Here is a 13,238-nt window from a genome sequence, read left to right on the forward strand (position 1 = left end):
AGATGCTTTGGATCTATGTTTTTTATAATATACATGCAAACTTTGTTTTTCCAAAGCATCATCCTAACTAGCATACAATGGAGTATCTTTACTACAAAATTCTAGTTAGATGACATAGCTTTTGTTGTAGTTGGAAACCTTGGACCTTTAAGAACTTAGCATCAATAGTGTGAATGCCTCAAATGGAATCACAACACACCTTGGGAAAAGGAGACTTTTGAGAGAGTATATATTGTACACAAAATGGCTGATGAACTCATAGAACATGTAGTGACCGATTTTGGATGCTAAGGGCTCCTTTTATAGTGTGGCAAGGATTAGGGTTACACCATGTAAACCTAATGGGCATGACTTTCCATATTCCTTAGGCTCCATGGGTTTAAACCTCCATGGATCATCCATGGGTTGTTACATGGTTTTATCCCAACCTAAGGAATCATGGATCATTGGCCCACACCATAAGAATGAATGATTTACCAAATCAACCCCTTATATTTAATTAGTCTCTTTTGATCACAAAATTAATTACAAACTAATTCTTGATCAATACTAATATGATTTCATATTAATATATTAGAACTTATAATATATTAATAAATCATAAATAACCTCTTCTCAAAAGTCCATCCTATCAAATTGTCCTGGTGATATGTAACTTAAATGGACCATGCTACTCTCGGGTCAAGTACATACCAATTATAGTTATGGGCTTACACACCTAAGAAATCTATCATAACTCTTTAAGCAGTAGGTCAAAATTCTGATCATCGAGCCATGCGATCGAAATCCATCTCTTCGCGATCAGAATCAGTTTACTCTTCTTTTAAGCTTCCTTTCTCTTCTTCGATCCTTCAATCAAAATGTAATTGCATTACATCATGTATTAAGAATCTCCAAATAGGAACTTAATAGAGTTAGATAGTGGACTTACCTAAAGCAGAGTCATACACTCTGACTTTACCATCCTTGTGGTCCTTCAGGTAGATACGGAAGCTTCGCAACCAATGCCCCTTCTCTTGGCAATAGAAACATAGGGACTCTTTGGAATGGTACACGGGACTATCTCAGACTTAGCATTTCTCTTTACCATTCGATCAAATGACTTGACCATGGATGATCCCTTTCCATTGGGAAGAGAAAGCTTTTCTGGACTTCCAATATTACCATTTTCAATGTCCATGGAAGTTTAGGAGTAGATCTTCCAATCAAATTTGCTTAACCATTGCGCCAAATAATTGCTGATCTAGCAACAACAAGAAAATATGTTAGATCAATAAGGGTCATGTTGTGCTCCCCCATATAATAGTCCTTAAAGAACCCACTATATGACTTAGGAAGTGATTGAAGAACCCAGTCAACAGCCAACTTCCTCAAGACTTCGACACCCAGCTCTCCCAGCTTATCAATATGTTACTTCATCTCCAAGACGTGAGCACATACAGACTTTCCTTCCTGCCAATAGGGCTTTGAGTGACCTTGAACTTGTGGGTTAGGGAGAATTATTGGAGGTGGTGGAGGAAGTGAAGTTCCACTATAGCACGAGAAGGGATTAATCTTTCACCTTGATTGCATGGTGGAAAATCATCTTTATAAAGAAAGTTTTTTTTCAAAAGATTTGGGAAGACCATAGTTGTTTGAACTTAGACATTTATGAGGGAGAAATTCAAGTTTAGTTGATTTCAGTCCTTAATATAACACCCAACATGAAATATTAAGGCTACGACCCAACACAATACTTTACAATTCGGAAGAGGGATGCCGTAATTTAATTGTAAAATATTTGAAGGTGGGTAAATGACGATTTACCAATTTCCACCATGAAAAACGAAATTGATTATTAAGTTTTAAATGGATTGAAACTCCTAGATCCTTTGAGATTCATTGAATTTTTCCAATGTCATGTTTAAATCTCGATTGTGTCCTTCAAGTTTGTGACTGGGATGCCGAGGATCACAAACAAGGTGTGAATAACCATGCAAATTAACTTGGTACACCCAATGTTACAACCACCTAATCAATGTGCCGGTTAACCACACACGCTCCATTGATCTATGATTAACATCATGCTACTATTTGCCATGCACTGTCAGTCCCAGATTAGTGTGTCGGTTAACCACACACGCTCCACTAAGGACTTAACATGGTGAAAAGTGCAATTTCATGGGTTAGCACCAAATTCACATTTTCCTAAGTAACTAAGATTGGGAATTTATAAGTATTTAGTTACTTAGTATTTCATTATACTTTTAATGAGAATTTAAATGTCCTGTCAAACCCGTTCGGCTAACAACCCTCCACCAGTCAAGGAAGCGGTGGGTGAGAGTGGACACCCATTAAACTGCCATTTTATAGGCAGTAACCTTATACCTCCTTATAGACTAGCTTCGTGAATGAGGCCTACTAACGGTAAGACTGACTATGTTCTTATACATATATAAATATTAAACCTATAATATTATAATAGTATAAGGGTAAAATTTTAACTTTTAAAACTCTAGGGTTTGGAACTAAAGTATTCAAAAGGTGAAACTTTACAAATTCCAAAACTTGAGGAAATGTTTTGAACTAATCAAAAACTTTTGGAATCCATAACTTATGAGTTTAATATAGGTTTTAATGAAAAAACTCTTCAAAATCCATAACTTGAGGACAAGTTATGGAGTTCATAAAACATTTATGAAAAGGATTCTTCATGTTCCATAACTTGAGGACAAGTTATGGATGACATAAAACCATTTAAGATGACATTTAAAAATGAGACTCTTCACTTTCCATAACTTGAGGACAAGTTATGGAATTCATCAAAAAACATTTAGATCAACTATTGTAACTTACAAAATAATTTGTCTATGATCTAAATTAAACTCATAAGAACAAGACAATTCATATCAAACAAATTTAATGTAATTAGCCTAACCATATAAACTAATACAAAACATGAAACTTTGACATTTATCTTTTAAATTGGATAAGCATGATCATTACCACATCAAAAACAGGTTTATAAGTTCAAAAACAGTTTAGGGTAATGATCCTAGTCCAATTCCAGCCTTAGAACTCGAAAATCTGCATTCTGGAGCACCAACTCGTCGAGTGCAGGAACTAACTCGGCGAGTTGGTCATATTTGTGAGGGGACTCGGCGAGTTCCTCAGTGGACTCGGCGAGTCCACTGTCCAGAAAGCAGAAAGTCGATTTTTTTAGCTTTTGAAAGCAAATAGCATCAAGTATATTGAAAAACAACCCTAGGCTCTGATACCACTGTTGGGTTTCAGCATTCTAACACTCCTATGGTGTACATGCAACCCTAGATGCTTTGTATCTATGTTTTCTCTAATATACATGTAAACTTTGTTTTTCCAAAGCATCATCCTAACTAGCATACAATGGAGTATCTTTAACTACAAAATTCTAGTTAGATGACATACCTTTTGTTGTAGCTGGAAACCTTAGACCTTTAAGAACTTAACATCAATAGTGTAAATGCCTCAAATGGAATCACAACACACCTTCGGCAAAGGAGACTTTTGAGAGAGTATATATTGTATACAAAATGGCTCATGAACTCATAGAACATGTAGTGACCGATTTTGGATGCTAAGGGCTCCTTTTATAGTGTGGCAAGGATTAGGGTTACACCATGTAAGCCTAATGGGCATGACTTTCCATATTCCTTAGGCTCCATGGGTTTAAACCTCCATGGATCATCCATGGGTTGTCACATGGTTTTAGCCCAACCTAAGGAATCATGGATCATTGGCCCACACCATAAGAATGAATGATTTACCAAATCAACCCCTTATATTTAATTAGTCTCTTTTGATCACAAAATTAATTCCAAACTAATTCTTGATCAATACTAATATGATATCATATTAATATATTAGAACTTATAATATATTATTAAATCATAAATAACCTCTTCTCAAAAGTCCATCCTATCAAATTGTCCTGGTGATATGCAACCAAAATGGACCATCCTACTCTCGGGTCAAGTACATACCAATTATACTTATGGGCTTAGACACCTAATCCAACACAACCATGTTCACTAGGCCCTCAGCCTATGACTGAAATACACCATCATAGGTCTGGATTGCCTCCGAGCCCACATCATGAGTCTAGAATGCTCTCCCTAGCCCTCAGCCCATGTCTGGAATGTTCCCAATATCACACCGACCTTGATTCCAGCGCGTCGCTCGCCCAACACTCCGGGCCTAAAGATACTTACCTCATTCCAATTCCTTGATGTGACCTAATCAATTCCCTCACAATTCCAGTTGAGTACCACAAAGTGTTGGATTAGTATCCAAGTCCATAACTATATTTGGTATGTACTTGACCCGATTGGCATGGTCCATTTGGGTTGCATGGCATCATGCATTTGGATAGACTAAAATGAGAGAAATAACACTTAAGATTTATTAATATATTATAAGTTCTAATATATTAATAAGATTATTTAATTAGTATTGATCAAGAATTAATTTGAAATTAATTAAGTGATCAAAAGGAGACTAATTAAATATATGGGTTGATTGTGTAAATCATCCATACTTGTATAGTGGGCTAATGCTCCATGGATTATCAAGTTGGGATAAAACCCATAGGATGCTCCATGGTGTTTTTGTACCCATGGATCATGGAAATGAAAGGCCATGACAATTAGGGTTTACATAGGTGTAACCCTAATTGTGACACACTATATAAGCATCTTATTCTTCCCAAAAATCGGTAACTATGAAGGAATGGTGAGGGCTAGCCGATTTCATGAAGTGTCTCATTTCTCTCAAGTTATTCTAAGTGTATTTGGTGTTGTGTGAACCATTTGAGGTGTCACACTTGAGGCACTAGGCTCTTGAGCTCCATGGAATCAAGCTACAACAAGAGGTATGTAATTCTACTAGATTTTATATTACATGTACATTATATTATGCTAGTTAGAACAATACTTATTACATGTACATTATATTATGCTAGTTAGAACAATACCTTGGAAAATTGATATTTGCATGTATAATAGAGAAAACATAGATCCAAGGTATTTAGGGTTGCATGTACACCTTAGGAGTATTAGAATGCTCAAAACCCTTCAGTGGTATCAGAGCCAGGTTTGTTTTCAATTAAACTTGATGCTATTTGCAAGAAAAATCGTTTTTTTATGAATCTGCCAGTTCACCACGAGGTGGTAAAATTTACCATGAGGTGGTGACTGTTCAGTGAAAAAAAATTAGTTTTTTGGCATGTTTTGGATTAGAATCATTACCACAAAGTGTTTTTGTTCATAAAACTTGATTTTGATGTTATGGTAATGTTTATTCTCATCCAAATAAATGATAATTGTCAAAGTTTCAAGATTTTTTTTTGTTTATGTGATTAGCTAAGTTCTTGAAAATTGTTGATATGAATTATCTTATTCTTATGAGTTGCTTAGATTAATAGAAAAGTTATGTGAAATTGTTGTTTTCAATCCAAATTAATCTAAGAGTTGGTTCTAAAATGTGTTTTTGTAACTTGTCCTCAAGTTATATGAAAAGTCACATTTAAGATTCATAAAACTCATAAATATTTCCATAGGTTATGAATAAAGAAAATTCATATTCTTTTAATAGTTTAAATTCTTCCATAACTTGTCCTCAAGTTATGGAACTTGAAGAGTTTTTTGAATTAAAACTACTTTAAACACATAAGTTATGGAATTGAATAGTTTTGAATAGTTTCAAAACTTGCCCTCAAGTTTTGGAATTTGTAAAGTTTTCCCTTATGACTACTTTAATTCCAAGTTAAGCCCTTAGAATTATAAAAGTTAAAATTCAACCCTTATACTTTATAGTATTATAAGTTAATAATATATATATGTATAAGAGCAAGTCAGTCTTACCGTTAGTAGGCCTCATTCACGAAGCCGATCTATAAGGGGATATAAGGTTACTGCCTATAAAATGGCAGTTTAATGGGTGTCCACTCTCACCCACTGCTTCCTTGACTGGTGGAGGGTCGTTAGCCGAACGGGTAGGACAAGGACTAGAATTCTCCCTTCATTAAAAGTATTAATGATAAATACTAAGTAACTACTCTTTTATAAATTCCCAATCTTAGTTACTTAGGAAAATGTGAATTTGGTGCTAACCCATGAAATTACACTTTTCACTTTGCTTAAGTCGTTAGTTGAGCGCGTGTGGGTAACCGGCACACTAACCTGGATTTAACAAGGTAGGCAAAGGGTAACTTAATGTATATCATAGTATCGGTGGAGCGCGTGTGGTTAACTAGCACATCGATTGAGGGGTAAATATTAAGGGTACCAAGTATATTTGCATGGTTATTGACACCTTGTTTTGTGATCCTCGGCATCCCAGTCACAAAATTTAAGAGGGCACAATCGAGATTGAAACATGTCATTGAACAATTCAATGAATCTCAAAAGATCTAGGAGTTTCAAATCCAAGTAAAGCCTAATTAAATTATTTCGTTTTCATGGTGGAAATTGGTAAATCGTGATTCGCCTACCTTCAAATATTTTATAGCTTGGATTACCGCATCCCTCTTCCAAGTTATAAAAGTATTGTGTTGGGTCCTAGCCTTAATATTTCATATTGGGTGTTATATTAAGGACTTTAAATCAACTATCTTGAATATCTCCTAAAAGATGTATGGTTCAGACATCTATGATCTTCCCAAAAACTCTTGGAACAAGTTTTCCTAATGAAGATGATGTCCCGGAAATCATTCTTCACTCCCTCCACCTCCTCCAATTATTCTCCCTAACTCACGAGTTCAAGGTCACTCAAGCCCTATTGGCAAGCAAGGTCTATGTGTGCTCACATCTTGGAGATGAAGTCACATATTGACAAGGCGGGAGAGTTGGGTGTCAAAGCCTTGAGAAAGCTGGTTGTTCAATCACTTTCTAAGTCACATAGTGAGTTTCCTTGGGACTACTATGAAACAGACTGTGACATGACCCTTAATGATCTTATCTATTTGCTAGGTGTTGCTGAATCAGCAATGATTTGGAGCACTGGTAAAGCAAATTTGATTAGAAGATCAACTTCCCAAAATTCCATGGACATTAACAATTGTAACATTGAAAATTCAGAAAAGCTTTCTCTTCCCAATGGAAAGGGATCGGCCATAGTCAACTCGGTTGACCAAATGGAAAAGAGAAAGGTTAAGTCTGAGATAGTTCTATGTACCATTCCCAAAGGGTCCACATGTTTCTGTTGCCAAAGGAAGGGGCATTGGTTGCGAAGCTACCCTAACTACCTGAAAGATCTGAGAGAAGGTCTAGTCAAAAAGATTGACTGTACTTCAGGTAAGTCCACTATCTAACTCTATTAAGTTCCTATTTGGTGATTCTTATTACATGATGTGACTGTGTCACATGTTGAAGTTTTAAGAATCAAAGAAAGGAGAGGAAGCTTAAAGAAGAGTGATCTGATTCTGATCGCGAAGATGGATTTTGATCGCATGGTTCGGTGATCAGAATTTTTTGAGCTACAGCTTAAGAGTTGTGATAGATTGCTTAGGAATAAATAACAACATAGTTTTCATATGCATCTGCATTGTAAGGATAAGTTTTTCCGCAAATTTTAAAATACAATAAAAGTTTTGATTTTATTTATTTTAAGTATCCTTACAATGGCACTTGTGAAAAATTGTTGTTTATATGATTCCGTTGATAGCAACATTGGAAAATGAATTTGATTATGTCGTTTGTGGTAGTGTCATAATTTACCAAATAAGGAAAGATTCTCATCAACCAAGTTTCAGTTGGATAGAAACTTGGAATCATGCAAGTTGTATAGTATGGTGAATGAGAATTTTCATCTTTGGAAAATTAAGAATAATACCTTGTTCACATGTATATGTGAGTCAAGTGAAGGACTAAGGGACCGAGTACACATTCGTGTGCACTGGTCAAGTCCACCACAAAAGATCGATAAGACTATTCATCATGATTTACTAAAGTTTAGTAAATATGATTATACTTACAAGTTTAAGTATAATTCTGAAACATTGGAAAAGTTTCGATGTATGGCAGAACGAATGAGAAGAATCAAATTAGGTAGAAAGATAAAAGTTTCTCAAATCTGAAAAGATGGGAGAGTACTTTAGTATCATGTTTTGTGATCATCTTAATGATTAAAGAACCATATCACAATTGGTCTTCTAAGGACATCTTAGTGCATTCTTATGGCTAAGAAGAGGAATCGTGAATTGTTGAAATGGTTAAATCAAGAAGATGACTCATACTTCGTTCCAAAACAATTCTTAGAGTCAGACTCCAAGATTGTAACTTGAGTGACACATCTTAAAGAAGGTTCATTAACACTTGTCAAATGTAAGAGTAAAATGTGCTCTACTCTTGTACATTTGAAATTGGTAAGTTGTGATGTTTTGGATAAAACAAAGACCAGCTAAGGCCAATTGTGTGAAGTGCTTTTCTTGATAAGAATCTACACTATCTTTTGAATATTTGGCAAGAGAGTCTTATATGTCAAGAGGACAGTGGGAGTCTAAAAGATCTTGAAAGAGTCTAATCAAGAATAAAAACTTGTAGTTTATCACTAGCACACGACGTGAGGTTTATAACCTATCGTGTTGACATATTCCTAATTTTGTGCCCATTCCAGTTAAAGTTGACTTTGCATATGGGTTTTGATAGTTCTCAGTTGGTTGCATAAAAACTTGGAAGAAATGGCAGGCCCTTGTGCTGCCAGGTGGCAAGAAGTTAAGACTGCACAAGTTCGGTCCATATGAGTTTTTGATTTGTCACTAACCTTGTCTTGTGATTATGGTTTTGACAAATTCACATGGAAAGGAACACATACACCATAAAATCTAAGTGGCATAATGTAACATCCGGATTCCCAGGTATTTTATTTTAACCTTTTATTTTGAGTTAAAGAGAGGGACTCGACGAGTTGGCGCCTAGACTCGTCGAGTAGGATCGCGATTCGCTGATTGGATTAAAGAATGGACTCGACGAGTCGACTAGGGGACTCGACGAGTATGTGCTGGCGGCAGAAACCCTAAGTCTTGGGGCCTGTGCCCTATTTAAAGGCTTTTATGGCCTTCATTTGCGGCCACTGAACCCCTGAGAAACCCTAGAGAGCAGAGAGAAAGCTTGTAGTGCAAGAGGAGGGCTAATTCATCATTCTTTGGTGTGTTTTAGCAAAGAGAAGGAAGGATTTCAAGCTAGGCTGACTTGTGGGACTCAAATCTTCCATCATTTTGTTCAGAGCTGCTGTGGGAGGTAAGGATTCATGTCTATCTTCATTTGAGTAATGGATTTCATGAATCTAGGGTTTCATCTCTTCACTTTGGTAAGAGATCTAGTGTGTGTGATGTCCCCTTGTGACAATATTATCAGATCTGGACCTTGAAAGGTCCAGAGAGTCCCTATTCTTCAGCTTTATGCAATCCTTTATGAGTTTTGGGGCCTAGGTTATTATATTAAGGGTTATTTTGGCATATAGAGATGATAGTGTGATGCATGGGCCTAAAGTTCGAACCTTTACGTGACTTTTGAGTACTAGAAGGTCAGATCTACTAGTTGGTGAAGCAGATCTGACCTCAGAAGGTCGTTTGAGTGTTGCCATGGAAGGAACTCGCCGAGTCCATAAGGGGACTCGACGACTCGAGTCGGGTTGACCCGCGATTCATGACCAGTGGTGACTCGTCGAGTGGAAGGTTCGCTCGGCAAGTCGAGTGAGGTTTAGACAGACCCAGAGGACACGCTTGGACTCGCCGAGTCACCTATGTGCACTCGACGAGTCTGGTCAAAGTTGACCGTTGACTTTCGTTGACTTTTAGGGTCCAGTCAATGTTTGGACTTTTGAGCCATTGGAGGGGTAAAATGGTCTTTTACCCTCCTAAGAGAACTTAGAGAGGGAATAGCCTAGCCTTTAAGAGTCGTATTGATTAGAGTAATTATTTTATGTGATTAGGCGGAGGCTAGATCAGTATTTCCGAGTTCGAGATTTACCGAGTTACCCGAGGTGAGTCTTCTCACTATACTTTACCTATAGTGGTAATTAGAGTATGTGACAGAGTATGTTGTATGCTATTATATGATGTGATATCTATGTGATTCTATGCTATGTATGATTCAGAGTTTACAGAGTTAGGACCGGAAGGTCCACAGAGTAATGGGACTGGAGGGTCCCACTGAGACACTTTGACCAGAGGGTCATACAGAGTTATAGCCTCGAGTGGCTAATATGTGTTGTATGTGGTATTTTGGGGAACTCACTAAGCATTTATGCTTATAGTGTTATGTGTTATGTGTTTCAGGTACTAGTGACGATCACGGGAAGGCGCCGGCATGATCCGTACACACAGACCGAGGATTTTATTTGTGATATTGGGATATGTTTTATTTGATGACAATTGTTGAACATGATATTTGAGAATGTTTAAATGATAATCATGTTGTTTGAAAAATGAAAAATTGTTTTGAAAATTTACGTCGTTACAAGTTGGTATCAGAGCCTTGGTTTGAGGGATTCGGACGCACCTTCGGGCATATCTGAACTCAAACTGAGGATTTGAGGAATTTTTCGCAATAAAACAATTTTTCTATAAAAAGTAAATGGTTTTGAGACGAGCAGAACAGAGCAGTGTGTACGGTCAGCCAGCGCCCGAACGGTGATTTCCCATAATACCCTTACATTATGTGTTATGAGATACGTTATGATATGTTATGCATGCTAGAGTAGGCTAGGTACTCATATTAGGACTAGAATGGCCTGATTTGTGATGCCTTAGCCTAGGAGATTTCTTCTGCTATGAGATGCTTGAGAGTGAATAGGTAGCAGCGAGGAGCGGATGAGAGGTCTGCTAGAGGGTAGCCTATGCGTAGCAAGGTTAGAGTACTTGTGATCTGGGATCCTAGGAGGAGGACTTGGGGTGAATACCGATGCGGTGTGGACGGTAGTATATGGGCCCGTACTACTGGAAACACTGGATCAGTGCGCAGTCCAAGTAAGAATCCTTAGGGTACCGAAGAGCAAGTAGGGTTGAGTTATCGAGTGCGAGTATGCTCGAGCGGGTCTCTGATATTTTTATGTTGTATTTCAGAGAGACATCATGGTTGGGACACGCCACACACCTGAAAGCAGCGGTGTTAGTGATGAGGAGATCCGCAGGTTGATTCATGAGGAGGTGGCTGCGGCCATCCGGGCTGAGATTCCGGAGATGTTTGGGTCTATCAAGACCACGCTGATTGAGACTTTTGATGAGTGGTACGCCGCTCTTACTGATGCTGCTGTTGCTGCGGCCACCACAGCCGTTGCTGCTGCCAGGCCGCAGGGGGGTGACTCGTTGCTATTCCGAGAGTTCAGCAACACGAAGCCACCATAGTTTGATGGGACTTAGGATTCGATAGCCGCGATGAGATGGATCTCTGACATTGAGGGGTGCTTTTACACATGTTCACGTCCGGAGCATCTGAGAGTATGGTTCGCGCTTAACCAGCTTCGCTTGGGAGCGAAGGACTGGTGGAAGTTCGTGACAGCGCACTTCACTTCTGCAGAGCTTGTTGCGGTGACCTGGGAGAGGTTCACCGCTATGTTCCGAGATGAGTACGTTCCCCCGGTGGAAAGGGAACGGTTGGCCCAGGAGTTCTTGACCCTCAAGCAAGGTACTGAGTCTGTTACTACGATCACCAGGATGTTTCACGAGAGGGCGATGATTTGCCCTGAGCATGTGTCTACGGAGCAGGAACACATGAGTTGATATCTGAGTATTCTGAGGAGAGATATTTGCGAGTTCGTGGCGAACTCGACGTACCGGACATTTGTCGAGCTTCAGGCAAATGCTCGGAAGAGGGAGATTGAGCTCGAGACTCAGGCCAGGGAGGAGGCGGAGTCTCAAGGGAGGGATCGGCGACCGGCATAGTCCCAGCCGGCATCCAAGCGGGCAAAGCCCGCCGATTCGAGATCAAGGAACCAGAAGGGCCGCACTTGTGGCAAGTGCGGCAAGAGCCACGAGGGGATTTGTCGAGCAGGGTCTTGCTACAAGTGTGGCAAGGAGGGGCATATGGCTAAGGATTGCCCCAAGGGATTTGCGGTGTGCTTCCACTGCAATCAGACCGGCCATCGGAAGGCCGAATGTCCACAGCTGCGGGGGTCGGCACAGGGAGCACCGCAGGGGTCTGCCCCTGCTGCCGTACGAGCTACTGAGAGTCAGCCAGTGCAGGCGGAGGCGCCAAAGGCTCGCGGGATAACCTTCCAGTTGACAGCGGAGAAGGTCCGCGCAGCGCCCGATGTTGTGGCTGGTATGTATTCTTTCATCTATTTATTTTGAGTTTGAGATATTGTGCTTATATTATGATGTGCGTAGGTACTTTTCTTGTGAGTTCTGTACCTGCTTTGGTGTTATTTGACTCGGGTGCGAGTCGATCTTTTGTGTCGTTAGCCTTTAGTCAGCACATCGGTATTGGTCGAGAGGCGTTGAGTCGACCTCTACGAGTTTCCATAGCTGACGAGCGAGCGGTATATGCTACTGAGGTGATTCGAGGATGTGTACTCGAGATCTTCGGCGTTGAGTTTCCGATAGATCTGGTTCCGATTGCGATGGGGGATGTCTGCGTCTTGGTTCTCCAAGATTGATTTGAGATCTGGATATCATCAGATAAGGGTGCGGGACGAGGATGTCCAGAAGACGGCGTTCAGGACTCGTTATGGGGATTACGAGTTCGTGGTGATTCCTTTTGGGCTCACCAATGCACCGGCAGCGTTCATGGATCTCATGAACCGGGTGTGCAGGCCGATGTTGGATCGTTCGGTGATCGTGTTCATCGACGATATATTGGTGTATTCGAGATCCAGAGAGCAGCATGAGGAGCATTTGAGAGATATTCTTGGAGTTTTTAGATCGGAGAGGCTTTACGCCAAATTCTCCAAGTGTGATATCTGGTTACGAGAGGTCCAGTTTTTGGGGCATCTCGTTAATCAGAGCGGGATATTGGTCGACCCGGCCAAGATTGAGGCGGTGATGAATTGGGAGGTGCCGAGATCCCCCACCGAGATCAGGAGTTTTTTGGGGTTGGCCGGCTATTATCGGAGATTTATCAGGGATTTCTCCAAGATTGCCGTTCCTCTCACCAGTTTGACCCGGAAGGGCGTGACTTTCAGATGGGGTCCAGAGCAACATGCCTCATTTGAGACTCTTCGGCAGAGATTATGTGAGGCCCCAGTATTAGCCCTTCCGGAGGGGATGGAGGATTTTGTGGTGT

This window comes from Lactuca virosa, chromosome 2, assembly GCF_052849685.1.
Source record: "Lactuca virosa cultivar CGN04683 chromosome 2, Lactuca_virosa_CGN04683_v6, whole genome shotgun sequence".
NCBI classification, from domain to species: domain Eukaryota; kingdom Viridiplantae; phylum Streptophyta; class Magnoliopsida; order Asterales; family Asteraceae; genus Lactuca; species Lactuca virosa.